We start from the raw sequence: 15509 nt of genomic DNA, 5'->3' as shown, positions 1-15509 counted from the left end.
CACCATCTCGCGCTCTTCGCCGCCAGGCTACCCACTTCTTCCTTCGCGACGGCCTTCTTTAACGTCGTAATTACATTTCTTACGGTCGCAAGTGGCTTCTTGTGATACCCCGCCATCTTCGTGGCCTTATTGGCAAGGCTTTCCACGCAGACTCTCAGTGCGCGCATGCCGGCCTCTTCAAGACCTATGCTCGACTACGCATCCAATTTTATTGGCACGGCATCTATAACTACATCCGAAAGTTAATTCGCTCTTGTGCTCAGTGCCAACGCCCAAAATCCCCTCTCGGACAAGTTTACCCGTCACAACCCCTTCCCTGCCCTAGTCAACCCTTTGATCGTGTTCGGATTGACATATACGGACCACTACCCTCCACTCCAGCAGGCAACTACTGTATTATTGTTGCAGTGGATCACTTGACCCGCTATGCTGAAACAGCCGCTCTGCCGACTGCTGCCGCCCGCGACGTTGCATCATTTCTCTTACGACATCTCGTTCTTCGCCACGGTCCTCCTCGCAAACTTCTGAGCGATAGCGGCCACGCCTTTCTTTCCGATGCTTTTAAGGCACTACTCCAGGAATGCCCAATCGTTCACCGCACTAGTACAGCGTACCATCCGCAAACTAACGGCATGACCGAGCGCTTCAACCGTACTCTTGGCGATATGCTCTCGCTGTCCGTCGCCTCTAATCATTCAAACTGGGACCACGTTCTCCCTTTCACGAACTATGCGTACAGTACTGCGGCTCAAGCAACTACTGGATTTTCCCTGTACATCCCCCTGTACGGACGAGAACCATCTAATATGTCCAATACCATCCTTTCATATACACCTGACGCGTCCGAAAATACTCTGCTATCTGAAGCTGCTCGTCATGCCGAGGAATGCTGCCAGCGTGCCCGCTCTATTTCCACCGATGACCAGTGGCTGCAGCAATCCCGTCAACCTGCCGACCGTACTGCACCAACTTTTTCTCCTGGCTCTCTCGTTTGGCTTCGGGTACCCGCTACCACACGCAGCCTCTCCGCAAAAATTGTAGCAGTACACCTAGGACCCTACCGCGTCCTGGAGCAAACGTCCTCCGTCAATTACATCGTAGAGCCCCTCACGCCATCGACGGACCTACGCCATCGCGGCCGCGAACTTGTCCATGTCTCTCACATTAAGCCGTACTACGACCCTATAGTACTCTCTTCATCTTAACCTGCCAGGATGGCACCTTTTTCTGCGGAGGGCGATTGTAACCAAGAAGAGTAGCCTGCCTACGCCACAGCACGATCGCTACCGGTATGAGCTCGTGGTTGCTGTCCTTGGCAGAACGCCTGTGACACGCTTGTGACTGCTACCCATACGCTTGCGTCCGTTGCTAATAAACCTCATAGCAATATATACATATATATATATATATATATATATATATATATATATATATATAATCTTATCTGTCCACATCTCTGGTAGTCCATGGTGCAATGGTCAGTGCATCGGGCTGTTTTGCCGAGAGAACAGGATGCGAAACCTACCTTCGGACAAAGTTGACCACTGGCTATGTGGCAGTATGTATACAGGACGTCTCAACTATTTTCCAGCAATATTTAAGAACATGCAGATGGAACGTATCTGGACAAAACCAAGGTAATGAATGTTGTTTGTCGTCGCTTGGAGATACTCAGGTAATCTTTTTTTCCATTCCGCAAGACAATAATTCTTAATTCATTAATTAGCTTCTCAAATTTTGCAATTAGATGAAAAGTGTTAACGAGAAAATCGTAAAGCAACGTGCGAAACTCTCAATATGGCTTTCCGTTGCTCAATTCGTGCTACATACAAGTGTTTTTCCGAGAGTGAAAGAAGCCCGCGAACACACGCAAAGTGCCTCGAACGGTCAGTCACGCTGCAATTTCGCTTGTATTCGCGGGAAAACATCCTGCTACCTGAACTTCTTTAACGCCTGTATATATCCAAAGACACGGGTGCTATTACATTCCAGCCTCATCGGAATACCACTGCCACTGCCTGAAACTAAAACTAAGGCCTCGTGGAAAGCGGCAGAACGTCTTCGCCACTGAGCGACCCTGGCGTTTTAGAGTTATTCGACAAGTTGGGAGCCACGTCATATAAACAGCCTCACATGTTCAATAAAGGAAAGGTATTTAAAGCCAAGTCGCCATTGTGTCAACCGCTGTGGCAGCCGCCTAAGATTGTTAACAAATGGAACTGAAAGATTTTCGATAACACGTGCATCCAGAAATACGCGAAACTAGCTGTCTGCAAACATTGGAAGTGATTATGACATTTCGGCTTCAATAGGTTTAATTTGACATTTTAAGTTATAATATGCGCTTTATAATGGTTTTGGTAGCTTGAATACATATGTATTTTTTCCACAGTCAGATATACAGGTATTACGTCCTAGCGTCTTGGGAGTGTTTGAAGTAACTAAATATTAAACATCATCTACATCAATAAAGCGTTTGGCCTATAATCGTAGAAATACATAATATTCTCACCTCTTCCGGTAAAACTATGAGTTATTTCATGTGCAATCACCGTCCCAATTCCTCCAAAGTTCAATGACCTATAGTGGTAACAGAATTAACTTTAGAAAGTGCGTTTAATTTGCATCAGGACAACAATTAAGTAAGCGTGATGTGGAGGACCGGATTGCTTTGTTTATTTATTTTCGGTTTCATCGCTTATTGAAGTTTGTAAATCCAAATTAAGAAATGCTTCACAACACGCACTTCATCTTTTCTTCAAATGAGCACCACAGCTCTTTCTGTAGCAATTAATAGAAAGGTTCAAATCAAAATACTCCAAATATAGAAATTATCATAAATTTATTGCAGCGGCACTGTATATGGCTAGAGTACCATATAGTTTTTATGTCCCCACGAAGAAATTATCATGATCAGTGGCTCATACCCCGGAAAGCAAGCAAAAAGTGCAGTGGCTCATGGCACTGTAGGCAGAGGCTACAAGCACTCAGCAAATTGAAGCGAACAGTGCTTACATTCTTTCTAATCACGTATACAACGTACAGTATAGCCTGTCGAAAACGGTCATCATCAATGACTAATACCCCTTCACCAATGGCTAATACCCCCGTGAGCGATGGCTCATACTCTCGTAATCAAGCAAAAAATGTAATGGCGCATGGCCCAGTAAGGTTCATGGCTACTCACTTTGCGTATGTTAGTTGCGATGACACTAACCTTGTGGTCGTTTTCTGTGATTTCAACGTGGATGTGTCCGGACTGAAAGGGGAGTGGCTTACGCTTTTCATTTTGCACACATATCGCTTGCGACGCCATACCGATCCGGATCAAGCGACCGCTCAACGGTGTACGTGCGTCGATTGCAGAGTATCTAAGAATGTGCTGACAATTACGTATCATAGCGACCAGAAATTCATTGTAACCGTTGTTAGTTAGTCACAATGAGCAGTGACAATGAAGACTTTACCAAAAGTTTTCTTATCACTGTGCTTACAGCTCTGTTGGTCATTCACCTTTTCAGGGAGGAATGGCCTTGATTGTCTAAGTTCACGCTGCCAAATTATTGCCTACGTATTTCACGCTACTGAGACTGCTAATAGATAAAGACGCGAAACGTGCCTCGTTATCGAATTGCTTTACGGGGTTCTGGCACGTAAAGCCCCACAATTTAATTGAACATGCCTGACGCATTGAAGAAGGCCCATTGATCGATAGTTAGAAACATGTTCGGTGCTAAAAGCACGGGGCAATGAGTTCATCAACATATATAGACGTTGCTTACTAGCTGCCGTTCTTGTTATACCAAACAAAGATATACAACAAAACATTAGGCTTGGTGACTTTAGGGTAATGTGTATTGCAATATTTAGGGCTCTAAATATATTCTTCTTCACGGCGTGGCATAGCGCTTGACGCGTATTCATGGTACATGGTCACTGGGTTTGTGCCTCTGGCAATGTGCCGCTCTTCAATAGACTCCTTCGGCGCCTACTTAGGTCCTTTGTATCTAGGAGGCGTACGAGTTCTCGTTGCCCATATAGGCACAAGCTCACTTCCTAGCACACTTCCTAGCACTGGGTATGTGCCACTCAATATGTGCCACTCCAGCCATTGTATAACGAGGGTAGAAGTTTCGTGAGGGCCAAGTCACTCTTTAAAGAGATCAACCAGCAGAAAGTAGATGCCCTCTTTGTCGATGCTGCGAGATATCACAGTGGGGATAAGTTCGCTGTCTCGGTGGTAGACGTGGGGGGCTACCTGGTCAATGCAGCCTCTGTTTATACGAAGTTTACCCACGTGGCGGAGGAAGCTGCGATCGCTCTGGCTTTTCACAGCTCAAATGTTCCCGCTATCGTCTAATCGGACTCGCGCACGGCGGTTAGATCCTTCTCGTCCGCCCTCATATCTGAACAGGCGAACAGTATTGTCATTAAAGCACTCCAATGGACTAGGGAAAGCAGCGAAGGAGGATACCAAATCTCGTGGTTCAAAGCCCATCTAAATAGCTCAATTAACCCGCTTGGATGTAATCCTAACGAGCAGGCCCACCGGAGAGTGCGCGATTTCACGCACCGCGCTGTCGCGGGTAGCCAGGGTTGGAACGAGGTCAACATCCACGAAGATTCATTGTGTACTTTCCACGAAATTGTTCCCCATCATCCACTAGGCAGGAGGACATTTTCACCATCTCACCCCAAATTGAACAAACGTCAGGCTACCACACTCAGATTCCTGCAAACCCGTTCGTATCCTACTCCTCGATCCCTTAACAAGATAGATCCTGAACACTCACAGTCATGCCCCAAATGTGGTCATGACTGATGCTCTTTTGAACACATGCTCGGGCCGTGCCCAGCCATTAACGCCTCTCGACCCAGCATGAAAGAGCAATGGCAGGAACCTCTCAAGAGTAGCAATCTCCACATTCAACTCCAGGCTGTCCAGAGGGCCCACGACATTGCGGCGGGACTTCGCCCGGTCCCATCGTGGGCGGAGCCACCGACTTGAGCTTCGGGAGCCTTCAGTTTTGGCTCCACAAGATTTCAGTCCCTCAGGACTGTTTTTGTCATGTCATGTCATGTCCGTATGTACTACAGGGTATGTGTCGCACTTCATAATAATTATCATACCATGTAAAACATACCACACGCCCATATTCTCAGAAGAAAGAATGCAGCGTCATTGTTTTATTTTCCATGCCTTCTTTTCATCTGAGCCGTCGAGAGGCAAATCTAGTGGCCCTGAAGTGAGCATCCGACAGTTTCTTGAAACGTCATTCGAGTCGACACATTGTTGCTTCTCAGCCACTCGGCGTGCTGTTGTTTATTACGAAGCGCGAGTGCCACGATCAGCACGAGAATGTTGCACGACTTCACGTTTTAAATAAACCATCGACGCAGCGCCGACGCGAGTTCTGTCCCAAAATTCATAGTAGTGGAGAATACGAAAGAGACGCTTTTAGCAAGGCGCAGCAGCACCGCATGGTCGTAGTTATTGAGTCGATATTGGCCGTATTTCTTTTTCTGCACACACCAGCGTTTATCAGTCTTCTTTCCCTTGCATTTCTCATCCTAAGGTACTCTACTATAACAGTTCAAACATTAACCTGTGAAGCGTACTCTACTGTAACAGTTTTCAAAGTTGTCCCTCGATAATGAGACGTATTCTTGCAGCACCTTCTTCACTCCTAAGTAAGAAAATCGAAGGACACATTCATTAATGCTTGAGTAAAGGTCAGCAGAAGATTGTCTGTCCTTCTGTCGGCAGTCTTTCGCTCTTCACGCATGAACTTACATGGGGAGACGGTACCCGTAGAACGGAGGACGAAGACCGCCTATAGGATACACTGTAAAAAGAATATTTATAATAATGATTACTTTTCACGTTCCGAAAGCATTACACTTCTAGAAAGCTTTATTTTTAACTCGCGAACTTTAGCTTTACTTGCACAAGGTAACATGTCCCAGAACTTTACCCGAGAAGAAAACTTCTTTTGATGCACATTTTTTTGTAGTACCTGCCGGACATAGCTACGCAAAGTTTGATTAGGGCATATGACGCACCTTTACGAATCCTAAAACCTAATACAGATTGCCATAGTATCGCACAACGTCAACACACTCATGCCAGGGATACCCGCCGTCGTTGCTCAGTAGCTATGGTGTTGGGCTGCAGAGCACGACGTCGCGGGGTGGAATCCTGGCCACGGCGGCCAAATTTCAATGGGCGCGGAATGCGAAAACACCCGTGTACTTAGATTTAGATGCACGTTAAAGAACCTCAGATGGTCAAAATTTCCGGCGTCCTCCACTATGGAGTGCATCATAATCAGAAAGTAGGTTTCGGCACGTAAAACCCCATAATTTAATTTTATTCCAGGGACAGACACACCTACAGCTGAACCAATTAATGAAAATTATTTTCTTGATAGAAAAATATAGACGCGCTCCGCACCACAGAAAAAACAAGATGACTAAATGTAAGCTGCACAAGTATGCTACTGCACGAGTCATTTATTGTACGAGGACTGAAAAGCCTAATGAAACCCAAGTTGTATAATTTATGTTGAAAGCCTAGGGAAAATTAACAACTCTTTTAATTTAAATGAAGAAGTGAGAGTAGCAATGAAAATTACAATAGCAAAAACACGGCTTGTCACACGTAGTAAAAGGACCAAGTTTCCCGCAAAACGCATGCGGTGCTCTTGGAGACAACCGTCCCCCGGTCACTTCCTTGGGTATTTAAAGGAACTCACTCTACCAGTGGGACTGTAAACCACCACCGCTCACATGCATGACGGCGGATGGTGGTTGATTTTTCAATTATGAATGTCTGTGGTTCAAGAACTACTACAGGAGTGCCGTGTAAAACGGGCTACTGTGATGGCATAGTGAATGATAAACAATGACATTATTCATATAGCAATGTTACCATGTACAAATCTTGTAAGACGTGAGAGCGTAATAGCACTAATTCCATGCAAAAGCAAACAAGGTGCAGCAAAGACAGAGATAGCAATAAATATCTGGTGAAATGACGACCCCTTCTTTAAAATTTTACAGTGAAATTTGAGCTATTTCAATAAATTGCATTAAGGTTTAAGATAAATAAACAAATGATTGAGGTTTTACTATGAATAGGCAAGACACACTACAAGGGAATATTATACAGGAGGAGGTCCTGACGTCAAAGACTATAATGGGACCTCCTGTACAGCACGTGGTTATGCGTGATTACAACGAAGGCGCCAAATAAAACAACGGACGAAGGAAGGAGACACGAGACAACCACGTAGGTGCTGTTGCTTAGATGTTTGTTTTTGTTGCTTGCGTTGTTTTGATCCTTGACAGCCGGTATTTATTCCTGTGTCAAGAAATAAAACGATCAGTTGTTTGAGCGCATACGTGGTTGTGTCATGTCTCCTTCCTTTGTCCATTGTTTTATTTGGCGCCTTCGTTGTAATCCTGTACAACGTATAAGTAAAAATATAAACAGTTGCAACAAATAACGTAAAATATTCAAATATATAGCAAATTGCTTTAGCTTCGGCAATACAAACACAAATGAAATGTCAAGATGTTTAAAGTCATGATATTTTAGCGGAGTTTCGAAGAAGAAAATAACATCTGTAAGAATAAACCAAAATTCAGCAAATCTGCCAGCTATATAAATAAAGTTATTTCTCTCTCTCTCGGCAAATACAGTTAACACTCCTTAATTGCGGGAAGGCCAAAGAATTGCGCCCTTTGCAGTCCTTGGAACGCTATGAACGCGCACATGTCTTACACTCATGAAGTTGCGCCACCACTTCCCCATTGGCTGTGCCGTCACGTGCCCAATAGCACAAGAATTAGGCCACAGCTTTAGTCAGCCAGATAGCTGGGATGTGACGTCTGCAACGACGCACGCGCTAGGCACACCTTTCGTCAGCCAGGATTATGGAGCCGCTGCGGCGTCGGTGAAGCGAGCTCGTCTCGCAAACCGAAGGTCTGGGCTCATTGCCCACATACAGAAAAGTTAACCAAGTTTTCTTTTCAAACACATTAATTTGTTTTGTATGCAGGAGCCTCCCTGAGAATTTCGGCGTCAATCCGAGCATTTCTGACGCGTTTTTACTCTTTATGCCGCCGGCCATATTTGGAACCATCCTTCGGTCACGCGCCTACACCGAGAAATTTTCGAGCAATGGGGCACCTAATGCTTTCGCATTAAAATATGGGTATCGTTTTTCACCAGTAACAGTGATAACTGTCAATATTACTGGTTAACAACGGCTGAAAAATTAAATTGAACGAGTAACGCTGGGGTGCTCGTCTGACTGTGATTTATAGCCAAACAATACTTTTGCGTTGTTTGTTTTAATATATAGGACAAAAACGCTGAAGCAAACCAAATGCAATTAATCATAACTACACGGCACTACAGAACACATATGCGCTAAAAATGTCCCGATATGTTACTGTATGCGTATATATTTCATAAACATATAAATGTAATTTGCTGGAGGAGCTGTTCGTGTTCATTTGCTCGGCCGGCAGGTATATCGCAATATTCTAGTCTAACTTTGCCCAGTCCTGCGTAGCGTCAATGAGATGAGTTATTTCATTTTATGTGAAGGGGTCACTACTAAACTGTGCACCTCCTTAAAGCGACATGTCGAAGCACCTACTCTGCAAAATTTAGTCAACACCGCTTTTTAATTGTTTCGATGTACTAGAAAGCAGGTGATTTACTTGTACTTAAATTCATTTTAGCAATTTACCTCTCTGATGCACACCTGCAAGGAACCGAAATTAACGGTTGGTATGGGAATTTTTCAGTGCGTATTGGGGAATACTGTCCTAAATTTCAATTTCGTTTCATAGGTGAATAGGCAATCGGCTTTATCGCGCAATCTCTTTCGTACTCAGTTGCTTATAAGAGTACTTGACGTTATCGAATCATTGTAAGTGTTTGGCAGTAAAATTGAAACGTCCCACCTCGGAATGCTCTACACAGCTGTTCTTTGTGCTGCAGTTATCTCCGAGATACGGCCTACTGCGAAGCTACAACTTTCTGAATTACTACAGATTTCTCAATCAGCATGCACACATGCAACCAATCAGGTCTTACCAAATTCATTTCCACTTGGATTATAAAAGGCGGTTACCATTGAATGGCTGAAAAGCCAGCTGCGCGCAAAAAAGAACCATAAGCATAATATCAATCACTATGTAGAGCCACAAGAACAAGGTAACAGCTGAAATGCAATAATACCCATATAGTTCAGGAAAAGGCGCAGTTAATAAAGGGAAAGTGAGACATCCACCCAATCGTAGCAATTTCTACAAAGGAACCCCTTACGGGTTCCTCAAAAGAAAAGCCTCGCAATTGAAGAAAAATTCGTCCTCGTTCGGGACACGAACCCGGGACCACCGCCTTTCCGAGGCAGTCGCTGTACTATCTCAGCTAACCAGGCGGCTAGCAAATGGCAGGGGGAAGTCGAATTTATTGACAACTGGAAACACAGGCAAGAGTTTGACGTAATAGTTCGGCGGAAACCCGCAAGGCGGAGAGAAGTAATTAATGAAGGGGAAATTAGACATCCACCCAATCGTAGCAATTGATACAAAGAAAACCCATATGGCTTCCTCGAAGGAAAAGCCTCGCAGTTGAAGAAAAAAAAAGTGTCTCTGATCAGGACAAATTTTTCTTCAACTGCGATGCTTTTCTTTTGAGGAAAGAAAAGAAAGAAAAGAGAGGGTCTTCCTTGCACATGGCAGACAGTAAGCGATCCTTTCATATGAATACCAACGACGTTTATTGTTATACAGCTACAGGAGACATACATACACGAAGAGATGGCTGTATTAGGGCGGCAAAAGTGCGCGGCATGCGACACATTAGGCGTTTCGATGCGTCCAACCCCACGTGGGTCCGACGCATCTATGCTTAGTATCGGCAAGACAGCCTACCTTTACACGAGCTTTACAGCAGCAAAATTTTCAAATCACATTGAATGCAAACATTGCAAAAATATGATTATTGAATAATCATAGTTGCCATTTTCTAAATAAATAGTGAATTTAGAAGTTTCGAGGAATGTGTACAGTCACGAAACGCTTGTTTACAATGTGTGATATATATGTGTGTATGCGGCATATGTGATACAGTACGATCAGATCTGGTGGACGGTGACAATGGACCTAATGAACAAACAGAACAGCATGTGCCAATCGCCTGTAATAGAGTGCAATGTTCGCTGAATAATAATCGGCATTACTATACAGAAACGGGTAAAGCAATGAAAGCATAGTGACTTAAGTCAGATAACAGATACCTTCGTCTAAATCAAGATCGCGGATTCGTAAGCTCCCTAAGACAAGAGATACTTACTGAACGGCAGGCAACATTTAGAATATGTGACTTCCTGCGTGTGTTTGTTTAGGAACACGATTGTTTGCAACCTGAACTGCCGTCCAGCTAAATCACAAGAGGAGTACCCATGGACACAAATTCTTCTCGCTGTGGACGGCAAGAACTTCTGTTCTTTGTAGTATTTAAACGAAACATATATTCGACAACTTCGAATAGCGAATTCTCAAGGAGAGTACGAATCGAATAACAATGACCATTCGATTCATTCTAGAAACTTAGAAAATTCGCGCATTTATAGTATTGGCTTTAGAGGATACAGCATGGATCCGAGCCTCCAGATGCCGACAACGCCGACAGCAGTTGTTTGGGTGATTACACCGGACAAATGAGCGATAAATACTGATTCGGACAACCTTCAGCCAGTCGTACTAACGAGATCGTAGAAAAGTTTTGAGACGAAACCGACAAGAGTTTTCGCCACACAACTAACAAGATTTCAGGACTTGTTGACGAAATAACATTTGATTGAGTCTCTACCAAAATTTAAAAAGCATAACAAGAGTAACCTAGACGTTCTTCGGAAAACCATCATGAGTATCGAAAACTCAGCTATAGATATGACCCAGCAATCAAGAGAGTTTCGAGCCAGTTGATGACGCCTTATGTACCATGACCGAAAAAAAATATAGTAAGTGCGCTCGTGTGAATACGGTGAAGCTTCATCGTTTCTTTTTCATTATTCGTCGTTTATGGAGTTCTGCAGTGAGAAATTGTTCGTACTGGACATAACTTCGGTCAGAACATTTACTTGCAGGTATTAAGGCGAATAATTAAAACGAGCGCGGGAATAGTGATAAATTGTGTAATGTCGGTGATTGGGCCCTTCATCAGGCGAGTGCTGCAGCTGAAACTGCTTTGGCAATGATGTAGTATGTAGCCTTCAAGGGATCCACCGACGTTCCCCCACACAGCCTACTTACGGGACAGAGCTGCCAGTGTATTTAGCTTTTGCTTAAAGTAGAAAATTTCATAAAAAACGAGGTTTACCCTTTCCCACAGGTGAAGACAACTTTGCAGGAGCCACTGAACAGCACTAAACTGGAACAGCTCCGAAGTTGCTCCGAATAGTTGGAGAAAAGTTTGGGCATGGGCACGTGTATTGACTCAATGGAAGAATATTGTTACGTGTAGCTGGAACCCAATACTATATACAATTTATTTACAGGGAAGCTAACGGAAGGCCAAAATGGCGACGCTATATCAAGCGGGGCCCACGTCGTCTTCTTCCTCCTCAGTGCAGCCTCAATGTGGCGGCTGTTTCGTAGCATCACCCCCGGCAGTAGAAGCACCGTCCCGGTGCTCAATCTACATATCCGCGGTGAAAGGTGTCTGGTATGGCTTTAGTCTCGCCACGTGAACGATGTCACTTGCAGCCGACGATGACGCTGACAGGTCGGCGGGGATGACTTCATACGTGACATCGGTCAGTTGTCGCACCACACGGTATGGGCCAGTGTAGAGCGACAGCAGCTTCTCGGAAAGGCCCACATGTCGAATGGGTGACCAGAGAAGCACCAGAGAACCCGGAATAAAGTGCACGTCGCGATGGTGGCAATCATAGAGGCGCCTCTGATGCTCATGTGAGGCCTTGAGACGGGTGCGGGCGAGCTGGCGCGCGTGGTCGGAGTGCGCGATCACGTCGCGGGCGTATTCAGTGGTTGAGCGTGTGGCCGAGGGCAACAAAGTGTCCAAGGGCAACGCGCGTTCTCGGCCGTATAGGAGATAGAATGGTGAATAGCCGGCGGTGTCGTGATGCGATGAATTATACACGAACGTCACATATGGTAAGTGAAGATCGCAGTCGCGGTGGTCGATCGCAACGTGCTTTGAAAGCATGTCGGTGATGCTCCGGTTGAGGCGCTCCGTGAGGCCGTTGATCTGTGGGTGGTAGGACATGCTGAACTTGTGCTTTGTCGAGCAGGAGCGGAGGATGTCCTCGACGACTGCCGACAGAAAGCTGCGGCAACGGTCAGTGAGTAATTGGCGCGGAGCACCGTGCACTAAAATGATGTCATAGAGCAGAAAGTCAGGAACGTCAGTAGCACAACTTGTCGGAAGGGCTCTGGTGATTGCGTACCGCATAGCATAATCAGTAGCGACGGCGACACATTTATTTCCGTAGCCCGAGAGGGAAATGGTCTAAGAAGGTCTAGACAAACACGGAAAAAGGGTTCCGGTGGGATGTCGATCGGCTGGAGACATCCAGCTGGAGGTGTGGAGGGCTTCTTCCGGCGCTGACAGGGCTCACAAGCGGCAACGTAGCGGCGCACGGAGCGGGCGAGACCCACCCAAAAGAATCAAAGGAGCACATGGTCGTATGTGCGCGAGACGCCCAAGTGTCCAGCCAAGGGAGCGTCGTTGTTGTTGTTGGGGGACATTCGAACACAGGTGTGATGGTATTACGAGCAGAAGGTCAAGGCCGTGTGGATCAAGATTGCGGTGGTATAATGTCCCCTCCTTAAGGAGAAACATCCGGAGAGACGCGTCGCCAGGCGTTGACTCCAGATAGTGGATGAAGGCTCGTAATGAAGGATCGCGGCGTTGCTCGTTGCCGATTTCAAGCAACTGGAACACAGAGAAAACGTAAGCGATGGCGTCCGCATCAGTCGGTTCGTCAACGGGGTAGCGGGACAAACAATCGGCATCCTGGTGCAAGCGTCCAGTCTTACATACCACGGAGAAGGTATATTCTTGCAGGCGTAACGCCCAGCGAGCGAGTCGTCCCGTGGGGTCCTTGAGCGAGGATAGCCAGCAGAGCGCGTGGGGATCAGTGATGACACAGAAGGGGCGTCCGTACAAGTATGGACGAAACCTCGCAACAGCCCACACAAGAGCGAGGCACTCGCGCTCTGTGATTGAATAATTGCGCTCAGCGGGTGATAGAAGTCGGCTGGCATAGGCTATAACGCGATCATGTCCTCGCTGGCGTTGTGCTAACACTGCTCCTATGCCGTGACCACTGGCATCAGTTCGAACTTCCATTTTGGCAGACGGGTCAAAGTGGGCCAGAATTGGAGGCGTGGTAAGGAGAGTAGTGAGCTGCGAAAAAGATGCGGCATGATCAGGTCCCCAAGAAAATGGGGCGTCTTTCTTCAAGAGGTCGGTAAGAGGACGTGCGATTGTCGCAAAATCCTTCACAAAGCGTCTGAAATAAGAGCACAGCCCTACGAAACTACGAACGTCCTTGGTAGACTTCAGAACAGGAAAGTTCGTAAAGGCTCGAATTTTGTCCGCATCAGGTCGCACGCCTCTGGCGTCCACGAGGTGTCCAAGGACGGTAATTTGGCGGCGAGCGAAGTGACATTTTGACGAATTCAACTGGAGACCGGCGCGGCGGAACACGTCAAGAATCGCTGAAAGACGGTCTAGATGCGTGTCAAATGTGGGCGAATAAGCGATGACGTCGTCCAGATAGCACAAACAGGTGGACCACTTGAACCCCTGAAGCAAAGAGTCCATCATTTGTTCGAAGGTGGCGGGCGCGTTACAGAGGCCGAAAGGCATCACCTTGAACTGATGAAGGCCGTAAGGGGTAATAAATGCACTCTTCTCTCGGTCCATGTCGTCGACGGATATCTGCCAGTAGCCGGACCGTAAGTCGATAGAAAAATAGGTGGCACCGTACAAGCAGTCTAGAGCGTCATCATTACGTGGCAGAGGGTAGACGTCCTTTTTTCTGGTTTTGTTCACGAGGCGATAATCTACACAAAAACGCCACGTTCCATCCTTGTTTTTGACAAGTACGACGGGAGAAGCCCAGGGACTTCAGGAAGGCTCGATAATGTCATTTGCAAGCATCTTTTCGACTTCCTGTTGGATAACAGCTCGTTCGGAAGCAGAAACACGATATGGACGTCGGTGAATAGGGCTCTCATTGCCAGTGCTTATGCGATGGGTCACGATGGACGTTTGACCTAAGGGTCGGTTGTCAAAGTCAAAAATGTCGCAATAACCGTCAAGAACGCTGCAAAAGGCTTCAGCTTGAACAGGTGTAAGTTCAGAGCAAACCATCTTTTCAATGTGGACGTCAGTACCGTGCGATGACGTCAGGGTATGGGCTGAGCTGCGACAATCTTCCACTGTGAATGGCTCGATCTCATCATCCTGTAAAGCGCTGATTATAGCCAATGAAATCCCCTGAGGCAGAACTTGCGCGGTTAGCGCGAAATTGACAAGGGGAAGGCAGGTGCGGTTGCCAGTAATTGGCAGCACAGTGTGCGGCACGGTAACACCATGTGTAAGTATAACTTCCGGAATTGGTGCGAACACGTAATTGCCGTCAGGTACAGCTGGTGAGGACAACAAGTCGACGTGCGTCACAGATTGAGGCGGTAGGCGAATAAAATCTATGCAGGTCAAACGGCTTGGAGGCTGGTCCACAGGGTTGGTAAGAAGAGGCAAGTCAAGGCGAAGTGAGCCGGTCGAACAGTCAGTGAGGGCCGAATGGTTGAGAAGGAAATCCAGACCGAGAATGAGTTCGTGAGTGCAATGCTGAATGACGGTGAAGAGAACGACGGTGTGCCTCTCAGCAATGGCGAGTCGGGCAGAGCACATGCCAACAATAGCGACAGCCCCTCCGTCGGCGACTTGTACAAATCGGTTCGGGGCGGGCGTCAGAACTTTCTTGAACCGACGGCAAGAGCAGCACTCATAATGGACACATGCGCCCCGGTGTCAATCAAGGCGCACACAGGAACATTGTCGGCGAGAACGTCCAAAAGATTCTTGTTCGTGGGTAAGGTGAAGCGAGGATTTTGAGCAAATTTCGTCTTTGCAGCTTCACCTCCACAGGCTGCAATGTCTAGTTTTCCGGTCCGGGGTGCGGCGAGTAGGTCGGAGAAGGAGCATGGCGTGACGGGGGCGAACGAGATTGACGACGGGAGCGAGAAGGCGAGCGGGAATAGCGGGGTCGTGCCAAAGGTGTCGCAGGGTCAGATGATGGAGCGGGCATAGAAGGGGCGAAGGAAAAGGACGCGCTAGAGGGGCGAGGGTGGTAATCAGGAGAATAGCGTATCGGAGAAGCCCAGCGGCTGCGGCAGTGGCGAGTGACATGTCCAACGCGTTGGCAGTTAAAACAAATCGGCTTGTCGTC

The sequence above is a fragment of the Dermacentor variabilis genome, chromosome 10 (assembly GCF_050947875.1).
Source record: "Dermacentor variabilis isolate Ectoservices chromosome 10, ASM5094787v1, whole genome shotgun sequence".
Classification (NCBI taxonomy): Eukaryota; Metazoa; Arthropoda; class Arachnida; order Ixodida; family Ixodidae; genus Dermacentor; species Dermacentor variabilis.
Note: the sequence above shows the minus strand (reverse complement) of the source record.